This window comes from Pteropus medius, unplaced genomic scaffold (genome assembly GCF_902729225.1).
Source record: "Pteropus medius unplaced genomic scaffold, Ma_sr-lr_union100, whole genome shotgun sequence".
NCBI classification, from domain to species: domain Eukaryota; kingdom Metazoa; phylum Chordata; class Mammalia; order Chiroptera; family Pteropodidae; genus Pteropus; species Pteropus medius.
The window spans coordinates 140443-154530 of NW_024340694.1; the positions used below are offsets into that span (position 1 = coordinate 140443).

Genomic DNA, 14088 nt, shown 5'->3' on the forward strand with positions numbered 1-14088 from the left:
ATACTCTTCACCTCGGATATTGTACTCTTTATTTCTGACTGGTTCTTTTTTATGTTTTATGTCTCCATTTTAATGTTTCCTATCTCTTCATTAAAGTTCTCATTGAGTTCATCTAGTCTTCTTCCAAGTTCTTGGAGCATCCTTGTAACCGGTGTTTTGAACTCTGCATCTGATAAATTGCTTGTCTCCATTTTCTCTAGTTCTTTTTCTGGGGCTTTGTTCTTTTCTTTCATGTGGGATATATTTCTTTGTCTCCCCATTTTGGCTGCCTCCCTGTGTTTATTTCTATGTATTAGGTAGGGCTTCTAAGTCTCTTGGTCTTAGTAGAATGGCTTTATGTAGTAGGCATCTTAGGGGTCCAGTGATGCAGTCTTTCCTAGTCACCTGAGTGAGGTGCTCAAGGTGCATTGCTTGTATGGGTTGTGTGTGCCATTCTGTTGTAGTTGAGCCTTGGTTGCTTTTTGAAAGTTGATGGATGGGATCGATTCTTGGGCTGATTGTTAGTGAGGACTGGTTGATGAGGGGCCAACCCTACAGAGCAGGATTTACTTTAGCAGAGCTCTAGTGTCTGCCCAATCTGCCCTTTGTTTGAGTCTTCCTCAGATGTAGCTCTGGGTGGTATACCAGCTCCGGTTGAAGCTGGCCAAGAGCATCCTAGTTCAAATGCCTCCTGGAAGGGTCCCAGATGCTTTCCCAGGTCAACCACAGCCTGTGCATTTCCGGGACCACCTAGCTAGAGTCAACTAGCAATCCTCAGATGGCTGCCCCTTGTACTGAGCTAGAAGTGCCCATTTTTATGGGAAAATAAACAGCTTTGTTGGGCCTGCAAGTTGGGAGTGGCAGGGTCTCAGGGAATCACCAGGGCAGGAATACCAGTGTTAACCAGGTTGATGGAGACACATATGGCACCCGCTTATCTCTGCTCACTGGGAGGAGGAAAGTTTCAACAAAAGAACAATGGATACTGCCAGCACCTCTGTCCAGGAGAAAGCTCTCACCATGAAGCCAGACAACTTAGTTCCTTTCCATATGTCCCTGGCATTCCTCAAGTAGATGCTCCAGTGCTGGAGCTCAGAACAAGTGAGTCTGTCACCGAGTAAGTCTGTGTGTGGGCCCTTTTAAAGGAACGTCGGTGACTCCTTCAGTCCTCCATTTTTAGTCACAATCTCTGCTGGTTTTCACAGCCAGAGATTATGGGGACTTCTCTTACTGGCATAATAACCCTGGGCTGGGGAGCCTTGTGTGGGACCGGGACCCCCTACTCTGCCAGGGGGACCTCTGCAGCTGAGATATTTCTCCTGATTCTCAACCGCCACATGTAGGTTGGGATCAGCTCATTTTGTGTTTCCACCCCTCCCACCAATCTCAAAGTAGCCTCTTATATATGTTCCCAATTGTAGGACTTCTGTTCAGCCAGACCTCAGGTGACTCCCAAAGATGGTTGTTCTGTAGTTTCATTGTAATTTTGATGTCGTTGTGAGGGAAGGTGAGTGCAGTGTCCACCATCTACACCATCTGGACCAGAAGTCCTCTGTTATGTTTTTATAGGTGGTTTTTATGAAGTGATTAAAAACTATGCTGCTATGGCTATTGTTTTCTCAGAATCACCCAAACATTTAAATTTTTATATGAGAATTTATGACAAAGTTATTTTGTTTAGATGAAATTTAGGCTTAAAAACTGGGGTAAAATGAAACAAAAGGCAGGATAAAGTCATCTCTGAAGAAAAAAAATGATTGTAACAAATAAGTGAAAACTCAATTAGTGGCACAGATTATGAGAATGTACATAACTGTGCATTATGTCTCCCTCAGCAAGTAATTTCTTCTATAAGTATTTCATCTTGTGTCAATTTCTTGTGTTCTGAGGCATATTTTATTATGTGTTTGAAAGTATTATTTCAATCGATGTATTAGTTTTGCAGCTAATTTTAATTGTATCTACAGTATTTATTCTGTATATGAAAATGCCAAGTTTTAGTGTAATTATCTTAACTTTATAGCTTTTTTCCAAGAATTTCTCCCCATATTTTCAATGTAGAATAATACAAATGTCAATAAAATATATGTGCTCACCACATAATTTTCAATAGGCTGTTTAATAAATATATTAAGGATATATGTTCTAGATAACTGAGTTGCAGTCTTAGGCCTACTCATGTAACAGTAAGAAACAGATCTTTCTCATTCTGAATACTATCCTTTTGGAGACTTTCAACTAGTAATTTAGCTGTCATGATTTTTCTGATGTGAAAAATAAATATTACTTATTTTATTTAATCTTGAAAGGAATTAAAAAGAAATCCAGTCTTACTTTCATTAACAAAAACGCTATAGACACGATAAAAATAAAGAAAAAAATATGAGTGAAAATTTAATAAATTAGAAGAGTGCAGACTAATGTTTTCCAAGGTGTGTTACTTTGATTAGGCTCATAATTTCTTCTTTTGTGCCAGGATTTCATGGCGAAAATTTCAAGAGTTTTTATAACTCATTGTTTCTTTGCTGCGATATATAACTAGCATGAGTCTTTTTCACTAAAAACTTAGTTTCAAATAACTTACTTTGCTGTTTCTGGTTTCTTCAATTATTTGATTTATATTGTATTGTGAACAGTTTCCCAGAGAAAACGTACTTACTGAGACTCCATTTATGCTTAGCATTTATGGGTTTACAAAAAAAAAAAAAATCCTTACCAAGGTGTTGATCAGCATTATAATCTTGGATACAGACTGATTTTTCAGAGACCCTGGGAAGTTTCTCCTCATGTCCCCTAACCCTTCATCTCCTTTAACACTCTATCATACCATAGTGGCTGATTTATAAAATTCCAGAATACAAATGTTCCTAGAAGAGAGAGTTCATTTACTTAAATTCACACTCAGTGTCATATCAGTAGTCCTTCCTGACTGTGGCCAAATAAATTGCAAGTGTCACGAGATCAACTGGGAAAGAGTAGGATATGGAATTAGATCTTTCTACTAGACAGAGGTAGATACTTGATATCAGATTCAGCCTTAAGCATTGAAAAGAAGTCCTATATGACATACAGTCATCATATCTGATTGGTATGGCAACAGGTGGTCCTTTACACAATTTGTTAGCATAAATGGTCTAATGAGAGGAAACGTCATGTTCTCCAAAGTAGGCCACAGTACAAGTCCATTAAATCAAGGAACTGATGTCATCCAGAACACTGGATGTACAAAGTGAAGTACTTTGTTTAGCATCAGGAAATGGGTCATCAGATAGCAAGCCAGACTTGAAATGTGGGGAAGATTATCATGGGGAAGAAGTTCTAGCAGCAAAGGGCATTGTGGATTAAAAAGTCCTGAGGAAGGAAATGTTCGTTTGTTTGAAGGAGTTGAAAGGATGTCAGTGTGACTGAAGCTTAGTAAATGAGAGAGAGAGAGAGGAACAGAAGATGGGATAAGGATGGGAAGATTAGCAAGCCCCAGTTCACACAAGCCTTGGTAAGGAGAATGGGTGTTATGGAGTAAGTGTTATGAAAAGTGTTTGAAGAGCTTTAAGTAAAAGAGTAGGATGATCTTATTTAGATTTTAAAAAGATAACCATAGCTACTCTGTGAAGGAGAAATTGGAGGAAGCAAGATGGGAAGTGTAGGACTAATTTGGAGACTGTTGCAGTTCAGGTGAGACTGTTGGTACCTTGGATATCAATGTTAACAATAAAGGTAGAAAAGGTGAGCCCATCTGAAAAATTCTTATCAGAATCTCAACTGAACTTTAACTCATCTAATCCAGGTATCCATAGGTATGCCTAGGAGTTCTTAAAATGTGTCCTTGCAGACAAGTAGCATTCGTATCACCTGGGAACGTTTTGAAAGGGCAAATCTCAGGCTCCATTCCAGACCTACTGGATCAGAAATTCTTGAGGTGGAACCCAGTGATCTAAAAAGCCTTCCAGGTGATTCTGATGCGTGCTAAAGTTTGAGAGCCACCCAGTGACCTAGAGCAGTGGTCCCCAATGCCCAGGCCACAGACCAGCATCAGTCCATGGCCTGTTAGGAACTGGGTTGCACAGCAGCGAGTGAGTGGCAGGTGAGTGACTAAAGCTTCATCTATATTTGCAGCCACTCCCCAGTACTATTATCACTGCCTCAACTCTACCTCAGATCATCAGGCATTAAATTCTCATAGGAGTACCTGTCCTTGGTGCCAAAAATGTTGGGGACCACTAAATAGAAATACATTAAATTGGGACTTTCTAAATATAATAAAACGTGTGTAGAAAATTACTGAACCAATACTATGGAGTTAAAATACATTTGCTATATTGTTAATAAGACCTAGATTAGCATGACAGCCTGAAAATATCATAGTAGTGTTCTGAAATAAAATTCTAGTTCCTATATACTAGGAACTTACATGAAAAACTTGGCTATTATAATAACTATGTGTGGTGTTACATAAGTTATAGATTTATCAAGGTGATGATTTTGTAGGTTATATAAATGTCTAATCACTATGTTATACACATGAAACTAATATAATATTGTACGTTGACTATAATTGAAAAATAAAGAATATTTTTAAAAATTGAGGCAGGATTAACAAAATTACCCAGACTCAAACACAAGGAACAAGATAGATGTTCATTTACCAAATCTGGGGCAAAGTGGAAATGAGTCTTGGGAATAATGCAGAAAGCCAAATGGAAGGTGTAATATAGGGAACACAGACACTAACATCTATAGTGGCTAGGCAGACAACAGAAAGGTGTAAATCAGGTCAAATCTTTAATGCTAGGTTTGAACTAGAAATGGAAAGTCCCATATAAAGACATTTACATTTATTTTTTTTTTAAATTGCCATACCAACATAATATGTCTGCTGGCCAAATTCAGCTTTCAGGCTACCAGTTCATGGACCCTTGGTAAATGGCTGATACCACAGGTGTTCCTTAGAGAAAGTTTTAATGGCAGTGGGAAGAGAACACAGGAATGGGCACTAGGTAGTCAGAAAGACAGAAAAAGAAGAAGCTGGAACCATGTAACACAAATTTCACCAACTTCGTAAATTTTGCCTTAGGCCAAGCTTTGTGTTAAGAAGCTAGTCTAGGTGAAGAAATAAAATACACACAGAGCAAATGACTAAATTCTTTACAAAGAAGCATATCATCAAATGCAAAATAATTGGTGTTAAGGGGGTGCTGAGTATTTTTGATCAGAGTTAAATGGAATTAGTTTGACAAACTACTTACAGGGGATAAAATTTGAGGCCAGATTTGAAGGAAAAATAAGAAGCAGACTGAAAGAAATTTTGAAAGTGAAATAACTAGAGAAATAGTAGCAAGAGAAATAACTTATTCAAAGACACACATCTTGTAGTGGTAAGAGCCTTGAATTGGGAGTCAAAGAGACCTGGGCTCTAGTCTTAGTTTTGCTACCAACTCTCTGTGAGGTCTTGGGTAAGTCAATGTCCCTCTCTAAGTCTCTATTCCCTTTCTGGAGTTCAATTAAACCATAGATTATAAGTGCAAATGCCTAGCAGTTAAACGAATGAAGGACAGGAGTAAACTATGTAACTAAAACATGTATGCCTTATGCAAACAGACAGAAATAACTGAACAACAATTGTTTGTGGCCAAGTGGTTATGCAGATTCAGTGTTCTGTTTTTTCTGTAGACTCCAACAATTCTAGTTTTTATGTGAAACCTTTTTAATTTTGAATTTTTGACAAAGAATTTACACTAAAACAACATGAAGACCAAACAAAATATTTCTGTAGGCCATATTATGCCTGTAGGCTACTAGTTTACAATCTCTGGAATATACAAACTCCAAGGTTCCTTTTGATTATTTTTGTTTATGGCTTTATGATATTAAAATTTAGATTCAGTAAAATGGAGGGAGATGCCATAAGTTTCTGGGCATTGCCACAAAGTAAAATGACTAAAAGTATGGAAGTTAGAATTAGACAACCTGGCTTTGCCTAAAAAGCATGTGACCTTGAGAAAATTACATTAATCTCTCTGCACTTCAGTTTCAATATCTGTAAAATAAAAAATAATAAGTCATTACATTATAGTGGTGTGAGAATTAATTGAGATGTTACACATAAATCACTTAAAAGAGTACCTGGACCATAGTAATTATTTACTATTTAGCTATTTGCATGAAAATAGTGTTTGTGATAAGCTATTTTGCCAACTGAATGTAGGATGATTAAAGGCAGGGAGATAAGCCAGGAGGCTTACAAATGAGATAAGTATAAATGGGTGGCTATAAAAATGGAAAGAAAGTACCAGATATGAGAGATATTATGAGATTTGTTAGAACTTGATGATTGAATGTGGGAATGTTACAATGCTTTGCCTTTAGTTTTAAAATTCTAAGCAGTTTCACTTTTCATAGTTGATATGTTTCTTGTTATTTGAGAGAATTTAATTACCTTGAAATACTAGTTTTATCTTTATATCTTCCATTTTTTCTAATGAAAATTGCTTCTGAAATTTAACCTGTCTTATTTAAAAGGCCATCTGTGAGTACAAAACAAAAATAAAAGAAAACAACACCGGGTTTAGATCTGTTTATCATGTTCTTATTATAAATGATGCTCTAACTGTGGTTGTTAAATTTCAGGCTACTTTAAATTAATTAAGATTGTTTTTTTAGAATATTACTTATAAATATATGCTAAAACTGTTGATTTTTGTGACTGATGTAATAGATGTTATACTACCTGCCTATGTTTCTATGACTTTTTAATATTTAATAGGACTACACTACCCACAACGTTGGTCAATCTTGTTGATATAGTTATTCTCCTTGGCCTTGGGCCCTTTTTCCATGGGGTACAGATCCTTTTTCTGTCTAGTCAGAGACATGTCCCAGATCTTCTCTTCTTTGCCTACCATTCTGTGGATAAGTTCTCCTGATTTCTCTCTTTTAATGCCCTTTTCTTCATTAGCTCAGTTTATGCACCTAGTCCCTTGACCATTGTACACATGTTAACTTGAATCTATTTTATGGACTACGACTTTTATTTAAACTGAAGTTGACTTTATTAACACAAAAACCATGATATAAAAATAAATAAGTGAGAAGATATGATTTTAAAAAGAGAGCTAATGTCAGAGGCAAAGAAGAAGAGAGTGGGGACTATACTTAGGAAGAAAGAAAGAGATTCTAAAGAGAGGCACACACATTGAAACTTGTGAAGGATGAACAGAGTTAGAAGGAGAGAGGGGTTAATGCTGACAATAGTAATATTTTCCTCCCTTACATATATTGCATTGTAATTTGTTAGGATGTTAAATTGAATGTTCTCTGAGAAGAAGGACCCGGTCTTGGTCATCTTGGTATCCCTTAGAGTTTTTAGCACTTTATAATGCAAAAAAAGTACTCAGTGAATGTTTGGCAAATAAATGAAAAAAATAACAATGTTTCTGCTCTCATATGTCTCCTTGTGACAAAACAACCAGTGGAAGGAGATTTAGCATAACTCTATTTTAGTTTAGCATATAATCATTATTGCTATTTATCGAATGCTTATTAAATAAAAAGCACTAAGTAAGCATTTCACAATTATTATCTCATTTAATACTTATAACAATTCTGTGAGTTAGGGAATATCATTATCATCAAGTTTAGAGAGGTTAAATGAATTACCCAAGGCCACACAATTAATAAATGATGGGATTACCAACCCGCTTTCATCTGACTCCATAGCCTTTCCTCTTGATAGTCACTTTTTAAACTTTTTCTCTGAATATTTCTATTAGACTTTAGAGCAACAAATAGATACAAATATATCTACAAAAGTTTCTGTTTGTCTCACAGACATAAATAGTACCAGTAACCCTATAAAATATATTAAAATTAAAGTTCTCATAATAAAACATTCTTTGTTTATTGGTTTTGATATAAACTCTTTAGAAAATGTTATTCAAAACAAAATTGAATTAACCAGACATTAAAATAACCTGCTTTGGATGTGCTATAGACATAGAAAACAAAAAAAAAAAAAAGTGGAGGGGGAGAAAAAAAATGAAAAATAAACAAGTGTAGAAGTTTTTTGAACTAATGACAGGGATTAGGTATGTAGGAGGGGAATTAGTAAGAGAATGGGGAAAGGCCAGGTGACTAGCAAGTCAGCTAAGTAACCACCAGTTGTTAGTTTTTCATTTACTATACACGAGTAAGTGGGATATGTCAGCTAGAATTTTTTTTTTGGTTGTATCATCTTACACAGTGTGCACATATTTCTTTTTGAAGAAGTACTCAATATCAATATTTCTTAATCTTATTTAAGTCATAAATCTTTTTGAAAATCTGATGAATGCTTTGGACCTTCTTTTCAAATGCACATATGTGCCAAATCTTACATCTAATTTCAGGGACTTCCCAGATCCTCTGAATCCCATCTGTAGATCTTAGGCTAAGAATCCATAACTTTATTAGGGTTATGATTTCTACTTCACATGGCTAACAGGGTAGAGAAAACTATTTGGGGAAGAGGATGAAGGAGAAAAAATAGTAGAAACACCCCGATCTGTATTCCACAACACAAACTGAAGAAATATCATTATAAACATTGTACTTCCTAAAAATTTTCCAAAGGTCTAAATCACTAGTGGCAAAGGATATTCTAAAGATAAACCCAATGATTAGTTTTCTGCTGATACAGCCAGTAAGAAGATATATTAAATTAACTTTCTACTCATTAAAAGGATATTGTGTAGTATTAGTAGCAGTAATATGTTGGTAAATGTTCAATAACCAGCTCTCAGTGAGATGGGGATTGCAGAGTGAAAATCAAGCCCTAATTTGTAATGTTTGCTGATTTTCAGGGTGTAAATACTCCAATTACAGCTAATTTTAAGCTACCAATGAGCAGTCACTGAACACACAAGTACATACAGTAGTCCCCACTTATCTGCGGGGGATATGTTCTAAGACTCCCAGAGGATACCTGAAACCATGAATAGTACCAAACCCTATACATATGTTATTTCCTATACATACCTACCTATGATAAAGTTTAATTTTTAAGTCAGGTACAGTAAGCAATTAATAATAATAACTAATAATACAATAGAACAACTATAATAACATACTGTAATCAAAGTTATGTGAATGTTCTCTCTCATTTGCTCTCTCTCTCTCTCAAAATAACTTATTGTACTGTAGTCACCTTTTCACTTAAAGAAAGATCTTTACTGTTTCTCTTTGGCATAGTCAAATTGCCAACATCACATCTTGTGCTTTGGGGCCATTATTAAGTAAAATAAGGGTTACTTGAACACAAGTACTATGACATTGTAGCAGTCAATTTGATAACTGAGATAGCTACTAAGTAACTAATGGGTGGGTAGTCTATACAGTTTGCATACACTAGACAAAGAGATGATTCAGGTCCTGAGCAAGATCATGTAAGATTTCATTACACTACTCAGAATAGCACACAATTTAAAACTTGTGAATTATTTATCAAATAGTTTATTTGGAATTTTTTATTTAATATTTTTGCACCATGTTTGGCCATGGGTAACTGAAATCACAAAAAGTGAAACCAAGGATAAGGGCAAACTACTGAATTTATTTATTATTTCCAACATACAGATAAAATAGATGTAAATAACTTAAAGAGCATAAATAGTAAAATGTAGTAAAATAATGAGGAAGTAATGAGTTTTGAGTATTAATATTCTTTTTGTTTTTAATATAACTTATTTAATTGTAAGTTACATAATTCACTTTTTAATAATGGTTGTGTTTAACAACTCTAAGATCCCTCATATTTTTAAAAACACTTTTTATCTTGAAATAATTCTAGATTTACAGAAAAGTTTCAAAGATAGTACAGGGAGGTCTCTCATCTAGTTTCCCTTTAGTAACATCTTACAGTAATATAAAAATGGAGTATTTGTCAAAACTAAAAATACAGCATTGGTACATTACTATTAACTTTATTTCAGACTTCATTTGGACTCCCTTAGTTATTCCATCAGTGTCTTTTTTCTGTTCCAGGATTCAGTTCAATATATCACACTGCATTTAATAAGTATGCCTCCTTAGTCTTCTTTGGTCTGTGATAGTCTCTCTATCTTTACTTGTTTTTTCTTAAGAGTTTTGAAAAGTATTGGTCAGATATTTGGTAGAATGTAGCTCAATTGTTTTTCTTATATTTTCCTCAAGCTTATACAAGAGTTATGGGTTTTGAAGGAAAATACCACAGAGGTGAAGTGCCCTCCTTTTTATTTTGTACGAGGAGGTTTATGATATAAACATGGCATCATTGGTAATGTTGACCTTGATCATTTGCTTAAGGTGGTGTCTGACAGGTCTCTTCACTGTAAAATTATTGTCAACTCAGGCTTCTATTTAAAAATACTAAAAACTGGGACATTTAAACAATAGACATTTATTTCTCAGAGTTCTGAAGGTTAAAAATTCAAAGATCGAAGTGCCAGGAGATTCAGTTTCTGATAAGAGCCCTCTTCCTGGCTTGTAGATGGCCACCTGCTTGCTGTGTACTCATATGACCCCTTTGCACATCCATTGAGAGTGAGATCTCTGTTCTCCTCTTCTTATAGGGGTACTAATCCCACCATGAGAGTCCAACCCTAATGATCTCATCTTGACTTACTTCCCAAAAGAGTCACCTCCAAATACCATCACATTAGGGGTTAGGTCTTCAATATATAAATTTAGGGGGCACAAACATTCAGCCCATAACGGCTAATATATTTCCTTTTCTTTACTCTGATTTTGGAAGGGAGTCACTAAATTCAGCTCAAGCCCAAGGGGTGAGAATAAACTCTACCTCCTTGAGGAAAAGAAGTATCTACATATATTATTTGGGATTCTTCTGTAGGGAAAAATATTTCTCTACTACCCCATTTATTTTTTATCATTTATTTATATTAATATTAATTCTTGGGTCTTTATTTGATACTATGGTTTATAATCCAATACTATAATATTTATTTTCTTGCTCAAATTGTCCCAGATTTGATCATTTGGAGCTCTTTTTGACTGACTCCTACATCCCTTTGACATTTCTCACCATTTTTCTTTTTGAGCACGTCCTTACTTTCTGGCATTACAAGATGTCCTGGGCTCATTGTGATGGTTAATTTATGTGTTAACTTGACTGGGCTGCAGGGTACTCATATATTTGGTCAATCATTATGCTGGATGTTTCTGTGAGGGTTTTTTTTGGGTGAGATTAACATTTAAACCAGTAGACTAAGTAAAACAGATTGCCCTTCCTAATGTGGGTGGTCCTTATTCAATCAGTTGAAAGCCTGAATAGAACAAAAAGGCTGACTCTTCTTTGAGTAAGAAAGACATCCTTTTGCCTGAATGACTTGATTGGGACAACAGTCTATTCTTGCCTTCAAACTTGAACTGAAACATGAGGTCTTCTTGGGTTTAGACTGGAGCTTTCAGACTGGAACTTATACCATCAACTCTCCCGGTTCTCAGACCTTCATACTGGGACTGGAGCTACACCATCCACTCTCCTGGGTCTCCAGCTTGATGATTGCAGTTCTTAAAACTTCTTAGCCCCCATGATTACATAAGCCAATTTCTTATAATACCTCTCCCTTCCTCTGTTCCTCTCTTTCTCTCCACACACACACAGACACACACTGTTTCTCTCTCTCTAAATGTTCCATTTCTCCGAAGAACCCTTATTAATACACTCGTCTTGTGTTTTCCTTGTTACATTCCTAAAATTCACCATTTCTCTAAATAGGCCTGATTCCTGTAATGAAAGTAGTATTTTAAAATCAAGATCTGGGCACTGGGTATTGCTCCACTATTTTATTTGCACAAAATACATAGTTCAACTAAGTATTCTAAAATTCTTGGAGATATAAATGTCCCTACCTTTTTGCAGTTTTTAGTGCTAAAAACTATTTTTTTTCTGTAAATCAGTTAATAAGAATGTAAACCTGTAAATTAAACTTTAATTCACAAATCTCATGCGGATAAAGATGTCATAATGATTATTTCACAGTTTTTAAAAATAAGAGAAAATTCTTTGAGATTTTTTTTCTTGTGACCCAAAGTGTTTACCTATAAGCTGTCCACTAAGGGAACTAAAATATGACATCTTGAAAGTTTAAGCCCATGGAAACTTTGACCAGTGTGTGGACTGACATCTTGAAAAGAGATCAAAACAATTTCAAGAAGGTAGAGAAAATAAAATACAATCAGACTTAATTGAAATTGATCATAATTAATCCTATGGTTATTTAAATGCATACATTGCTGTCAAATTAGTTTGTCAAAGCATGAAGCATGATGTAGTAAGAAAGGTATATGCAATAGCATGAATCCCAAAGGACCTCTCTTAATATAAGATGAAACATATAGCCCTAACTTTTGTAGTTTTTCATGGCAAGAGAAAAAAAATATTGTTATAGATTAAAATAGGTGGAACTTTGGAAGGCACATAGAACAGCCTTTATATTTCTACATTGGGGAACTGGGGTCAAAAACAAGGATGTGGCGATTTCTTTTTCTTTTTCTTTTTTAACACCTATAGCACCTGGTATTCCTAGGTGGTCTCCCATTCAAGTACTAACCAGGCCTGACCCTGCTTAGTTTCCGAGATCAGACAAGATCAGGCAAGTTCAGGGTGATGTGGCTATAGACAAATGTGGCAATTTCAGTGTCTGTAATCAGACTTTTTTTTTTTCAAAATATGCCCCTCCTTTTTTATTATACATCCCAATAAATGACATCACAATTCACCTAGTCTTTCACTCTAGGTATCTCACAGCCATCCTCACAATTATCAAATAATGGCAGTTAACCCTAATTGGGGTCCTCTCCATCAATGGTGTAGATTGAATCTTCACCACATTTCTCCATGACTATTCAACTGAATCCAAGTAAATCTTTTTTTGTTTGTTTGTTTGTTTTTGATTTTATGGTGACATAGGTTAACAAAATCCAGCAAGTTTCAGGTGTACAATTTAACAGGAAGGCATATATGTATTGCATTGTGTGTTCACCTCCCATAGTTAGATTTCTTTCTGTCATCACATATTTGACCCCTTTTGCCCCATCTACCTCCCTCCACTCTCCTCCCACCTACTTTATGGTAACCACTAGTCTATTGTACATGTCAGTGAGTCTCTATTTGTTTCTCCTGTTCGTTTGTTGCCTTTAGGTCTATATCCCACTATAGGTGATATTTTGTGGTTTTCAACTTTTTCTGTCTGGCTTATTTCGCTTAGCATGACTATCTCAAGGAGCATCCACGTTGTCGCAAATGGCAGTATTTCATCTCTTATGACTGAGTAATATTCCATTGTACATATATACCACTGCTTCTTTAGCCAATTATCTATCGTAGGACACTTCAGTTGCTTCCATGTCCTGGCCACTGTGAGTAATGCTGCTATAAACATCGCTGTGCAAATATGTTTTTGGATATGGGTTTTGAAGTCTTTAGGGTAAATACCCAGTAGTGGGATTGCTGGGTCATATGATAGATCAATTCTTAGTTTTTTGAGAAACCTCCATACTTATTTCCATAGTGAATATACCAATTTGCAGTCCCATCAACAGCGTATGTGGGTTCCTTTTTCTCTGTATCCTCTCCAACATTTGTTATTACTTGTCCTGTTGATTATAGCTACTCTAACAGGTGTGAGATGATATCCCATTGTGGGTTTGATTTGCATTTCCCTAATAGCTAGCGATGTTAACCATCTTTTCATATATTCGTTGGCCATTTGTAGGTTTTCTTGTGAGAAGTTCTGTTCAGGTCCTCTGCTCATTTTTTGATTAGATTGTTTGTTTTGTTGTTATTGAGTTGTATGAGTTCTTTGTATATTTTAGATATTAGGCCCTTGTCAGAGGCATTGTTTGCAAATATGTTTTCCCATTTGGATTGTTGTCTCTTTGCTCTGCTGACAGTTTTCATTTTTCATTTTTATTATTTATTTGTTTGTTTGTTTATTTATTTATTGCTCTTCAGAAGCTTTTCAGTTTGATGTAGTCCCATTCATTTATTTTAGCTTTTACTTCCCTTGCTTTTGCGGTCAAATTCATAACATCCTTTTTAAGTCCAAGGTCCTTGAGTTTAGTTCCTATGGTTTC

General features: G+C 35.4%; 1 pseudogene; it reads right to left on the minus strand.

Annotated features, from left to right (window-relative positions):
* Positions 1–12514: 12514 nt before the first annotated feature.
* Positions 12515–12633, minus strand: LOC120603349 (uncharacterized; annotated as a pseudogene).
* Between the last annotated feature and the right edge of the window lie 1455 nt (positions 12634–14088).